The sequence below is a fragment of the Ruditapes philippinarum genome, unplaced genomic scaffold, assembly GCF_026571515.1.
Source record: "Ruditapes philippinarum isolate M1 unplaced genomic scaffold, ASM2657151v2 ctg2418_1_1_1_1, whole genome shotgun sequence".
NCBI lineage: Eukaryota > Metazoa > Mollusca > Bivalvia > Venerida > Veneridae > Ruditapes > Ruditapes philippinarum.
In genome coordinates, this window is record NW_026864039.1 from 1 (window position 1) to 13,651 (window position 13,651).

The window sequence follows — 13,651 nt, forward strand, 5'->3', positions numbered from 1 at the left end:
TATTGAGAGACATTTAAATTAAATGCCAGTAACTATCTTAAGAAAGTAAATCGCCCTATTGAAAATGCACTTTTTGTTTTGGCTATTCTTTTCTTGTATGGTCAATCTTTTTTAAATTTTTTTTTTAAAGACATCACCTACTCATTAATGTATCAATGAAAAAGGAAGAAAATCCTGTGCTGTAGCTGTTTTTATTTATTAAATACAGAACATTGCCCTAATTGTGAGCCTTTTGATATGTTATTAACTTGTTGCAATGTTACTCATGCCTTTCTTCTACATATCTTTTACACTATTTGGAGTTTGTAAAGTTCTTTAGGTTTGGTATATTCAATTGTCTACAAAATGACATATTCAATTTTGAAAAAAAGCAATTGCTTTAGAGATGGGTTCACTGAATAAACATTGATTGGGGATAAGGCAAACTGTTTTTATAGATTTTATTTGTGATATTAATAATGAATTTTGAGACCATTTGATTGTTTTGGCCTCTGAACATTTTCCTATCTTACACTTCATTGTCTTGCTATAGCAGATTATGTCTTTTTACACCTCATTTTAAAATGATGTTGGTTATGTGAGGCCTGCCAGTTTGAAGATGACAAAAAATATTATCCCAGTTTTCTGATTCAACAAAGATAACTTCTTACTTTGTTTTGTGGCAATAAAATGCATAATTTATGTGAGAGAATTGGCAGCTCAGCATTATTGGTGCCTCAATATGTGACATTGAAAATGTTGTACCATTGCAAGTTTTGGAGTTAATCAAAATGTTTCATGTTTGTCTTACTTTATGACATGGAAGAATGTATTGAGGTATTTTATGACAAATTTTACATTTATCTAGATATTGAATAGACTATGTATGAACTTTATTGGATTAAGATATAGAAAAACAAAAATAAGACATAGGCAACTCATGCAAAATGTTTCTATTGAGGCATTCTGTAAAGTGACCAAATGTACCCATTGTTTGATAGACAAGCATGCATCACATGTTTCAAATTCTAAACCATTATGACTGAATATTATAATATTAATATTATGCAAAGAACAAAATAGACACAGTTTCTTTTGCGTTTTAGAGCAATTTAATGTCTATGATGGTTTGTAAATCTACCTTAAAGTAAGTCAAGCTGTAATAAACAAAGTATTTTCATTTAGAATTCTTCACTTCTTTATTTTGAGTGATGCCCCTTGCTAATTGTACTTATAAATAAGTTGAATGATATCCTTTTTATTTAGCTGAGTTACATTCCGTGTTAGTATGTAAGTGACCCCCCTTGTATAGATCCTGTAGTAGTATATGAATGATGTGCTTAAAATGCTTATTGCACAAAATGGTATTTTACTTGATAAGCAGTTGTACTGTACTTGTGTATTTTCATTATTATTAATAAACTAAAAGCATGTATATTGTTTAATGAAGTGGCCCACAGTTGTATTAACCATTACCCTGCTTGAAGGGGAAAGATTAGCCCTTTGCCAAGTCTAGCTGTCTTCCGGCTCTCTATACTATGTCAACCCCCAATTTGAAAGGGAAAATAAAGTTTATTCCCGCAAAAGTTTTAATTTCCCCCAATTTTTTTATTTTTATATCCCCTTAATAAGTTAAATTTTTTATGTTCATGAAATTTTTAATTTAACCCTACCCCTATTAAATTTGTCATGGAAACCAGTGGGTTTTTTATTTAAAATTTATAATAATTAAAAAGTTTTAAAAATTTTCTTGTAAAACCATAATACTTTCATAAGTAAGAAAAAATATTCCCTTTTCTTTTTTTTCAAAAAACGTATTCTTAATATTAAATGGGAATTTAATAATTTGCCCCCAAAGGTATTTGGAGACTTAAAAATTAATCATATCTTTGAAAAAATTAAAAAATGCTGGAAAAAATAAGAATAGTACATTTGGTTAAAATTTCTGTATCATGGTAATATAACTACAAGCTTGTTTGTAACACAGAGAGCTCATCTGTAGAGACATTGGAGAAAGGAAACAAATTGTCTAAGGCCATTGCTCTTTCATTTGATTTATTTTTGGAAAGTTATTTGAGATTTACATTTACACATTTAGAGATAGTCTGTCAAACAGATGTCCAACTGACTTAGATTTAAGAAGCACACTTATTGTCAGGGTTACTGTCATTGTCAATCAAATTTAATATAGCAAAAGCTTAAAGATTTTGTCAAGTAAACTGTTGTCTGATTTTGACTAAATGTTGTTGTACAATCTGGTATTTAAAACCCCAACAGTAAACAGTAGTCTGTCATATGACTGAATGCTGTGAAAAGCTTGGGTTTTATAATCTTCCTCTTATTTAAAGACATTTTCTACACTGTAGACATAGAGGCAGAATGAAATTGTTTCAAAGAAATTAATTTTAATTTTACATGATTTTAGAATATGATAATAAAAAACATTAGAACTAAAAAGAAATTGAGGGTCTTAAATCTTGTTTTGAGTTATCTGTGGATGAATTTATACTTATGTCTCAACCATAAAATGAGGTCTCATAAAGTGTAACTTTTTACATGCATATGTGTATGTGTGTTTCAAAGGCAACTTGTGTCAGATACTTAACTTACATGCATACATGATAAATTAGAACACACAACCACCATAGATAGAGGATGTGTTGCATGCAAGACCCAGGCTCTTGGCTCAAAGGTCAAGGTCACAGCAGGGGATTGAACTTTCAGTGTATTTGTCATATAGGCTCAAGTGCATTTGAAGTTAGACTAAGATCCATAATTGGGATTTCCAAATACATCAGTACATATGACCATCATAAATAGACAACTATCAAAAAATAAAAAAAAATTGTGAGACATAATAACATACCCGGATCATCCTAAAGTTATTTTGTCCAAAGTAATGCCACTTTTTAACACTTTATTTTTTGCTCAGATAAGCCTTTTTTTCTAAAGAGCATTCTCAATAAAGTATCAAAGGTATTTAATTCAAACTAAAAGAGGACTTGTTCAAAATTGAGATGCAGTTTAAAAATTTTCAGATTCCTTAGAAAACTTCTTTGTTTACGTTGGTACATTTCTCTCCAAGTTTCTAGGAAGCATCTGGTTGTCAATTCTTCTTAGACATTAAGTCTAAAGGTCATTTGCCTCTTACAGCTGTTTCAGAAATCATGATAGATTAGTTAACCTTAAAAATGAGATAGACACCCCACTCCCTCTTTTATCATATTTGTAGAAAATAACTTTTTTTGAAATAGTATTTAAAATTTGATGTTATGAAAACTGTAGCAAATGTCCATAACTGAAGTGCTGTTACAATTTGGGTTTTAAAAGCTATGACAGAATCATTCATATCTTTTACTGTATTGTCAACAAACTGTCTCATTTTCTATTTGTCACAACATGCAGCACCATTACAAATACAGAGAGAATTTTAATACAACTTAAATTTTCTAATTATTAAATCCTATTTTTCAATTTTTTAAGCGGTGTAAAAAATTAATTGTGATGTTAATAATGTGTAGAAATCATGAGATAGTGTCAGAGATGCCGGATAAATTATCCTCAATCATGTCGTAATCTTCTCAGTGGGAAATCATTCTCTCTGTATGAAATATCTCCATTAATTGATATATTTGCTGCAACTATTATATGGACTTGCATTGCAATGAATTTGGAACTTTCTGTTATGAAAATTAGGGATTTCAATATCAGAATGATTACCAATTTTTGTGTGCCGGTTTCTACAGTTGAATCTGACCCAGATGGACAGGCAGCATCCAGGTAGCTATCAGTTTTGTCTTGAGCATATTTTCTTATACGCATTGAGGATATTTAGTTTTCCATGACACAAATGTTCACCACCATGAGAAGGTTTGTCAAATGCATGAGCCAGGTTTCTTTGTCAAATGTCAAAGTCACACTAAGAGGTCAAAGGAATTGCATGTCCTGAGCAAAACTTCATACTTTAAAGTTTTTAATATAACATGAAGCAAATGTTTTCTTTTGGCACAATGTTAGGCAGTGAGTCACACACTTAATTTAGATCCCTGCTACCAAGGTCAACCCAGACTGAAAGGTCAAAGGTCAGATACAAATATAAAAATGTGTGTATGTACAATTTAGTAGTATTTAATGGGGGATTGATTATATCACAACTATTTACAATCATAATTGTCAGCATAATGTAAGTCAATGTATGGAAGGTCTAGGTCACCAGAGTTGATAACATGTAAAGATTTTGTCAGAGCATTATACTTTCTACATTTACAATTTTTACACAAATGTCCACCATTATGAGAGGTAGTGTACCATACATGAAGTAGGTCTCTAGGTCAAAAGTCAAGGTCACACCTAGAGGTCAGTGGAAATTATTTGACCATAGTGAAACTTCTACATACAAAGGACTGATATATATAACTTTGCACAAATGTTAAATATTCGGGGGCATAATTTAAGGTGCATGCAAAAAATTCAAGTCCCTTTGGTCAGGATCAAAAATATATAAAGAGGTTCAAGGTCAGATAACAAAATAAAAATGTGACTTAGCCAAGGATTTTAAATCAAGAAACCTTAAGATCAGTAGATTTACCAATCTTTCTGTACTTTTTTCACTGTCCTTGATTTTGGACTGTACTTCCTGTAGTTGATTTGATGTGGGTTGTTTTTTACTTTAATCCTGACTTGTTCCTCTTTACATAAATATAGACTAATTTTTCTTTATAATAATCATGTCTCCCAAAATTTTTTTCAACCTGCTGACAGGACTTCACAATTGTTCAAAGGTTTTTTCAAGACCAAAAGTTGATGTGCTTTCCGTTTGGCTGCACAAAATGGCTGCCAGGTCTTAAAATTGAAAAATCTTGTCCGACTTTCAAAGGTCAAACTGCTGGCAGGAATTTGATGAAACTTCAGAGGAGTGATCATTACCAACCTTATTTGTGCCAGTCACTGGCATGTTCTTTTCCACTGCACAAAATGGCTGCCCAAGAGTTAAAAGTAAAATTTTGTCCTATTTACATCCAGCTGTTCCATTGTTGGGGTACATATGGGGTAGACATGTTTTTGTGAAAAAAAAATCTTTCTAGTTCATACTGGTTTCTCTCGAGTCAAATTTCGACTGTTCTCTATAGCTCCTAGTAGCTAGACATAGCAACAGAATAAAACCATAATTAGCAAATTATAAACTATAATAAATTCCATCATAAAATATTCATCACACTTTATATAATTATTAACGTTCCCATAATTTTTGTGATATTTTGTTTCTAGTATGTTATAATGTTTGTAATTGTTGTACAATTTTTCCTCTTCCTGTGAATGTAGCTGTGTGGTATCAATGAACAACAAAACAAGTTCTTTAAGGAGGATTTGAATAATGTAATTCTTTACACTCTGACATCGTTCATTAGCTGAATTATACAAATTTGTGAAAAATTAAAAAAAGATCGGAAGTTCAAGTTTATTTTTATTTTTTTTAAGAACTTTTTCTAAGAAAATCGCTATTAGACGTTTTGTCAAAAAAAAGTTTGGATTATAATATTTAATTCATCATGAAATTTAATCATGGAGGAATTTGAACAGCAAGATATTATTAATGCTGCAGAAATAAAAAATTATTTTAATTGTGCAGAGGAGGAAAAACAAAAACATAAAAACTGCTAGTAATTTTTTTTCATTAGTGTGAATTGTGCCGAGTGTTTAAGGAGATGTTTATGATGATATGAAAAATTAAAATTTATCACGAAGAATTTTGGAGGAGGATTTTCCTGTAAGGTTTGTGTTGTAGGGATTCATACAGAATGTCAAAAGGCTTCATAGAGGCCTTTCATATACTGAATGTTTTTGCCTGAGGAGGAAATAATCTGGTCATACACCTTATCAACATCATTAGACATTTTTAAAGTTTGCGGGAAAGTCAATGTAAGTTTGAAATAAACTTAATTTTTTACCTTGTCTGTTTCGAAAAGTCTAAAGGTGTCAACATGAAATTTGGTATACTTAATTATCATGAAAAGAAAAAGTTGATAAACAAGGGCATTATTCTTTAAGGTATGTTTTTGGAATTATGCCCCCTTTTTAATTAAATTTTTTTTGGGGGGGGAGGGGGCAAAAATTGCCTATTTAAACTTGAATGATTTCAAAATTATCAAAGGTATTTAAACCTGACTTAAACTTGGAATACTTGTATACCATTTCATGGCACAGTTGTATACTTGGTAATGTGGACTAGTCACATCTGTAGGACAAGGGACATATCTATGTTATCAGCAATCCTAATGTTACATCAAATTTTCAGATGGAAAATAATGACACTGTTGTATAAATAGCAATGTCTTGAATATTCAGTCAGGAAAATAGTTATCTTACTGAGAAGTAAATGACATTACAGTCATCACTCCATAACAACCTGTTATTAAAGTTGTTGCCTGTTACCGACAAGCATTGGTACCTCATGCCGTGCTCTTGTTTTAACACTATCTACAAAATAATTTTGAGTTTGTCTCAGCAAATTTCCTGTTTTGATGCTAAGGAAGTCATGCATTGTTTAATAACAACTAAAGCTCAAATTAAAATGCTATTAATATATAGTCTGATCAGCAGGAATGGCTTTGATGTCAGTCAGTTTTAAAAGTTTGAAGAAATTTTTTGTTTTGTATGAGTTCACATTTATTTATTATTCCACATAAGAGAGAATAATTTCATGTCTGCTTGCAAGCATTTAGTTTTTGTGAATAAAATATAAACAAATTCACATAGAAGAATACAGGACATTTCTGTTATGGTTTTGTTGGGTTTTATATTGCACCAACACGGTATAGGTCATATGGCTACTTTCCAGCTTTGCTGATGGAGAAACACTTAAGATGCCTTTCCATGCATTATTTAAGGCACAAATGGGTACCTGAGTAGTACTGTATGCTTTATAAAAAGCTTTTAACAGTTTAATTAGTTTTAATTAACCAGGTTTTCAACGAAAACCGGGTTATTGTAATGCCGAAGTCGGCGGGCGGGCGGGCGTCAACTTTTGGTTTCCGCTCAATAACTTTAGTTTGCTTTGGCCTATTGACACCAAACTTGGTGTATGGATAGCTTATATCAAGAGGCAGCTTGGGATTGCTACCCAGGTGTCTGTGATCAAGGTCAAGGTCACTGTTACTAAAAATAGAAATTCAGTTTCCGCTCAATAACTTGAGTTTGCTTTGACCTATTGACACCAAACTTGGTGTATGGATAGCTTATATCAAGAGGCAGCTTGGGATTGCTACCCAGGTGTCTGTGATCAAGGTCAAGGTCACTGTTACTAAAAATAGAAATTCAGTTTCTGCTCAATAACTTGAGTTTGCTTTGGCCTATTGACACCAAACTTGGTGTATGGATAGCTTATATCAAGAGGCAGCTTGGGATTGCTACCAAGGTGTCTGTGATCAAGGTCAAGGTCACTGTTACTAAAAATAGAAATTCAGTTTCCGCTCAATAACTTGAGTTTGCTTTGGCCTATTGACACCAAACTTGGTGTATGGATAGCTTATATCAAGAGGCAGCTTGGGATTGCTACCCAGGTGTCTGTGATCAAGGTCAAGGTCACTGTTACTAAAAATAGAAATTCAGTTTCCGCTCAATAACTTGAGTTTGCTTTGGCCTATTGACACCAAACTTGGTGTATGGATAGCTTATATCAAGAGGCAGCATGGGATTGCTACCCAGGTGTCTGTGATCAAGGTCAAGGTCACTGTTACTAAAAATAGAAATTCAGTTTCCGCTCTATAACTTGAGTTTGCTTTGGCCTATTGACACCTAACTTGGTGTATGGATAGCTTATATCAAGAGGCAGCTTGGGATTGCTATCCAGGTGTCTGTGATTAAGGTCAAGGTCACTGTTATAAAAAATAGAAATTCAGTTTCCGCTAAATAACTTGAGTTTGCTTTGGCCTTTTGACACCAAACTTGATGAATGGGTAGCTTATATAAAGAGGCAGCTTGGGATTGCTACCCAGGTGTCTTTGATCAAGGTTAATGTATTTAGTTTTCATGTTATAACTTGAGTTTGCTTTGACCTTTTGACAATAAACTTGCTGAGTGGCAGCTTTGGATTGCTACTTTGATATCTGGGAGCAAGTTCAAGGTCATTTGCTTACAATAGAATTTTCAGCTTCTACTCATTAACTTCAGTGTACTTTGACCTATTGATTGCTGTCACATCAAAATTTGGTCGTTGAAAACCTGGTTTTCGTCGCATTGCGGCGCTTCTTGTTTAAGTTTAACTCTTAGCCTACCATTGGCAACTGATTTGACATACATTGTATACAAACTGTGCAGACCAAGATCAGCAAGGCAATATTGTGCCATCTGATCATGGTCTGCACTGGTCACTGTTTAGTCAGTACATATTTTAAAATTTTCATAAGAAAAGGATGGACAAGTTCATTGAGGGTATTTAGTGTGGTAAGGGTTCAACATATTAATTTAAGCTCTGTAATGAAACAAGTTTCTTGCTACTTCTTTAAGTAACTATTGAGTCTGTCTTCTTGAACTTACTAGTAGTGGTATCATGTAAGGAAAGACATCTATCAATTGCACGATAAAAATTAAAAGATTAACTTCCATCAAATAGTAAAAAGGAGTTAACCCTTTGGTAATTTTGCACTTAGGTAACAATATATTGATTGGTATATTTAATATCTTACTGATCTGTACCCTTGATATGTTTTATATTTCACTGATCTCATTCATTGTACTTTTGGAAACAGTCTGTAATTTGAACCACATATAAAGGGTATAACAATGACAGCGAGTTTCAGTTTTGCAATAAAGAGAATGTTTGATTGAAGTAAAAAATTGGCTTATCTAACAGAGAGCTACATGATTGGCAGTTGTGATTGTTCCTAAAGACATGTTGATCGTGTCTGGAATATTAAATAGTCAATTGATATATTATTCTCTGCATCACAGTGTACTTTTTGAATGTTTAATTGTTAGATTGTAATTTTATAAGGAAAAGGTTTTGAAATTTTGTTTTACAATATCCAGTATAACACTTGATCTTTTGTGGCGTCTCTTCGATCTTAATTGTTTTTTATGTTTACACCAAATTCACTAAATTAAACTAAATTGAATGTTAACTAAGTAGTTATATGACACAAGATTGATATGATTTCTAGTAACATAAAATACGGTATGTCATAATTTCCTGTCAAAATTGTATGCCCTATGAAAAATTTAATTTTCAATTTTGTACAATGTTTTATAATTATATATGCTTGATTACATGATAAATAGAGGATATAAAATGAATGTAAATTCCATTTAATTAATTAAATTCTGATGGAACATGATATAAAGCTTGACACAGTTTAATGAACTGTTTGATACCTTACCACAATTTAATGAAATCATAAAAAGGTGAAATTTAAATGCCTAGCTAAAAACATAAAATTTGAAATTTTTGATTAGATCAAGTAATTATAAGCACATAAGATGGAAAAAAACTGCCAAAAATATTGAATATATAACGCAATTTGAATGAAAAGTGTTTTAACATTTGTTGTTTTTGATAAATTTTGTTAAAAAGAGAAACAACATAAGACTTATGAAAGACTTTAACGCACTGAGATTTTGTATGTGTCTATTAAGTCAGGTTGCCTTAAAACAAATCATACTGTCATACTTGTCTCCTAGAAGTTCTGCAGTCCCCTCTCAATGGGATTACTGTAATATACAGTAAGATCTGCATTACACATATAAAAGATAATAACTTACTTTGTCTTAAACCAGGGAAAGATGAAACTGAAATATTACATTTGTGTATATATATATTATAAGTTATAGATAAAAAAAGAGTAAGTGCAGACCAACAGGGAATATTTTCTGATTTACAAAAGTCTGGGAAATTGCTTTATAGAAATAATAACCAAGGTTATTTTACATTTGCAGGCCAGTAATCACCATATCAGTGTAATTATGTATATTGTATGAAGATAATATGTGTAATTTATTGCTGTATATTGCAGCAGACTAAAGGCAGGTTTTGTTTGATAGTTTTCCAACAAATAACAGCAATTTTCTGTTTTAGGTAAGGAATGTGATAATTAAGAATTGAATGATTACCTAGCCATTGTCCTAATTAGATATTATTCTTCTGCAGTCTAAATTAGAAAATTTGCTTGCACCCTGGTCTCAAACAAACTAATTTCAACAAATTACACAGTCTCATGATATAGCACATGCATCGTAACCTTGACAACAGCTTCAAGGTCAACCTATATAGCACATGCATCTTAACCTTGACAACAGCTTCAAGGTCAACCTATCAATTTTGTAGCTATCTGTTTAGGATTTTGTAATGGTTGGGAGACCCTTATTTGTGATTTGGGGAAGGTGGTGTCAATTCCACTGAAATGCTTTCTGTGAATGAAACCTTTGTAATTATCAGTCTTATTTAAAGGGAAGTTCAAGAAAAGTAATAGAAATAGTCTGAGCAGAGGCCATGGTTTTAAAACTTCACTAAATGAGAAATGGTAGCTCAAAGTCAGACATAGCTTTTGTTTTTGTTGTTGTAGGTCCTTAACACATAATCAGCTAATTGGATATCCTCCTGTGCTTGAAACCTGAGGTCTTCAGCCACCATTTACATTATGACATTTTCTGTGTTGGAGACACTTAAAACAAATCCAGCCGAGAAAAAATATAATGCACATTAATTATCATTTATGTGTTTGCTTCTCTATTGATAGAATTCTTTCATTTATTATACATGTACTGCCTCAAAAGATGAAATTTGTATTGCCTTGGAAATAGCAGATTTAAAGAGTTTTTAATGGTGATTAACATAAAAAATTCTATATTTGAATGTGATTTCCTTATTGATTGATTATTATAAGCTGTATATTATACAAAAGTTTAGTACAGCTTATGTGAGTATTGATTTCTATTGAATAATTTATATGATGAAAGTAACTCTCTAAATGCTTCAATTTTAATCATATATTCACTGACTTAGCAGATGTAAGTATTATCTGCTGATCACAGTTGAATATTTTAGTGGCTACTGGTTAAATGTTCTTTGCAAAAAAGGGTATCTTGATTTAACCTGACGGTGGCAACTGAATATACCCATGCAACTATTGCAGACCAAGATCTGCTGGCAACTTCTGTGCTGCCTGATCATGGTCTGCACTATTTGCTATTCAGACATTACATATTTTGAAATTTCCCTTAAAAATGCTGAATGGTTTTGTCCAGATTAAAAGGTAGCAGCTTCCATTTCAGATATTGAGGGGTGGTAGGGGTTAAAGAAAAGCACAATCCATACAGTCTAAGTGGTGGAAAGTTTGAAGACTTTTAGCATTTTGATGCCAAATCACTCACAATTGGACATCTCCAAATTTAAATCAAAACACTAACCATACAGAGTAAGGGCTATGACCGATTCTGAAATTCTCAATCGCATCATAAATGAAATTTATCACAACTGATCTGATTCTTAAAGCAAGAAATTAATTATAAATTTGTGTTAAAATATTCACAAGTGATCCATAAATACATTCTTCTATGAATGACAATTACTTGTATGTCCCACATTGCAAATAATACAATAAATGAAATATAAATGGTACCAGAGTAAAACCTTTTAAATAATAAATCTAGTGGTATGACTATGCATCATTAGAGGTTGTTCCAGTTAAAGTTTAAGTTCAATTATAATCCATATTTTATTGAAATATATAACTGCTTATAATGATGATGACTTGGTAATTTAATTAATTTATAGAGCTATGTCAGTCTGAATACACATCGTGGCAATCTGACCTGTACGATGTATGATCAAAAAGTTCTCATTTCCTGCATTACAATGTGCCAGCTCACACATACCAATTTGTGATGGCTGCTGCAACTGGTTGGGGCTCTGAAATTCTTCCCCATCCCCCATATTCTCTGGACGTGGCCCCCTCTGACTTCTACCTGTTTCCGAAACTGAAAACCAAGCTTCGTGGTAGACGTTTTGGAAGCAATGAAGGTGTTATGGAGGCGGTCAATGAGTTCTTCGAGGACCAAAATAGAGAGTTCTATTTTGAAGGGTTAAACAAGTTGGAGCACAGGTGGGCAAAGTGCATGGATGTATAGGGCAATAATTGTCCCCCGCCTTTTCGAAGAAAAAAGGGGGATATAGAAATAGGCTCCGTCCGTCTGTCCGTCCGTCCGTCTGTCCGTCCGTCTGTCCGTCTGTCCGTCCGTCACACTTTCGTGTCCGGTCCATAACTTTGTCATTCATGAAAGGAATTTGAAATAACTTGGCACAAATGTTTATTATAATAAGACGATGTGTCATGCGCAACAACCAGACCCCTACCTCCAGGGTCAAGGTCACACTTGCTCATTCAAGGTCAAAATTGCCTATTTGAGGGTATATGTCGTGTCCGGTCCATAACTTTCTTATCTATGAAGGGATTTTGTAAATACTTGCCATAATTGTTCACAATAATCAGACGATGTGTCATGCGCAAAAACCAGTCACCTACCTTCAAGGTCAAGGTCACACTTGGAGGTCAAATATTAACATAGTCTGTTACAGGGTATATTTCGTGTCCGGTCCATAACTTTCTTATCTATGAAGGGATTTTGTAAATACTTGCCATAATTGTTCACAATTATCAGACGATGTGTCATGTGGAAAAAGCAGTCACCTACCTTCAAGGTCAAGTTCACACTTGGAGGTCAAATATTAACATAGTCTGTTACAGGGTATATTTCGTGTCCGGTCCATAACTTTCTTATCTATGAAGGGTTTTTGTAAATACTTGTCATAATTGTTCATAATAATCAGACGATGTGTCATGCGCAAAAACCAGTTGCCTACCTTCAACGTCAAGGTCACACTTGGAGGTCAAATATTAACATAGTCTGTTACAGGGTATATTTCGTGTCCGGTCCATAACTTTGTCATTTATCAAAGGAATTTGAGATAACTTGGCACAAATGTTTGTTATAATAAGACGATGTGTCATGCGCAACAACCAGACCCGTACCTTCAGGGTCAAGGTCGTACTTGTTCATTCAAGGTCAACATTGTCTATTTGAGGGTATATGTCGTGTCCAGTCCATAACTTTCTTATCTATGAAGGACTTTTGTAAATACTTGCCATAATTGTTAACAATAATCAGATGATGTGTCATGCGCAAAAACCGGTCACCTACCTCCAAGGTCAAGGTCGTTCTTGGAGGTCAAATACTTACATAGTCTGTTACAGGGTATATTTTGTGTCAGGTCTATAATTTTTTCATAGATCAAAGGATTGTGAAAATACTTCGCACAAATAGTCACTATAATAAGAGGATGTGTCATGCGCAACACCTGCATCCCTACCTCCAAGGTCAAGGTCACACTTAGAGGTCAAAAATTAACATAGTCTGTTATAGGGTATATTTTGTGTTGAATCTAGAACTTCTTCATAGTTCAAGGGATTTTGAAATAACTTGGCACAAATAGTCACAATAATAAGACGTTATGTCATGCACAACACCTGCTCCCCTACCTCCAAGGTCAAGTTCACACTTAGAGGTCAAAGCTTAACATGATAGATTTTTAAATTCCGTGTTTCATTTTATTTTTTTAACAAATTTATTGTTACATTTGCAGATCTTGCATTGATCATAATTTTGGACTGAATGTCCTGAG

The 13,651-nt window shown here is 33.0% G+C and overlaps 1 long non-coding RNA gene across 1 annotated transcript; it reads right to left on the reverse strand.

Moving 5' to 3' along the window:
* Positions 1-6,934: 6,934 nt before the first annotated feature.
* On the reverse strand, positions 6,935-7,490 carry LOC132724232 (uncharacterized). The gene is made up of 2 exons (XR_009624877.1): positions 7,420-7,490; positions 6,935-7,166 (listed from the first exon to the last, which is right to left on the reverse strand). It is a non-coding gene; the product is annotated as an uncharacterized LOC132724232 (long non-coding RNA).
* Positions 7,491-13,651: the final 6,161 nt, after the last annotated feature.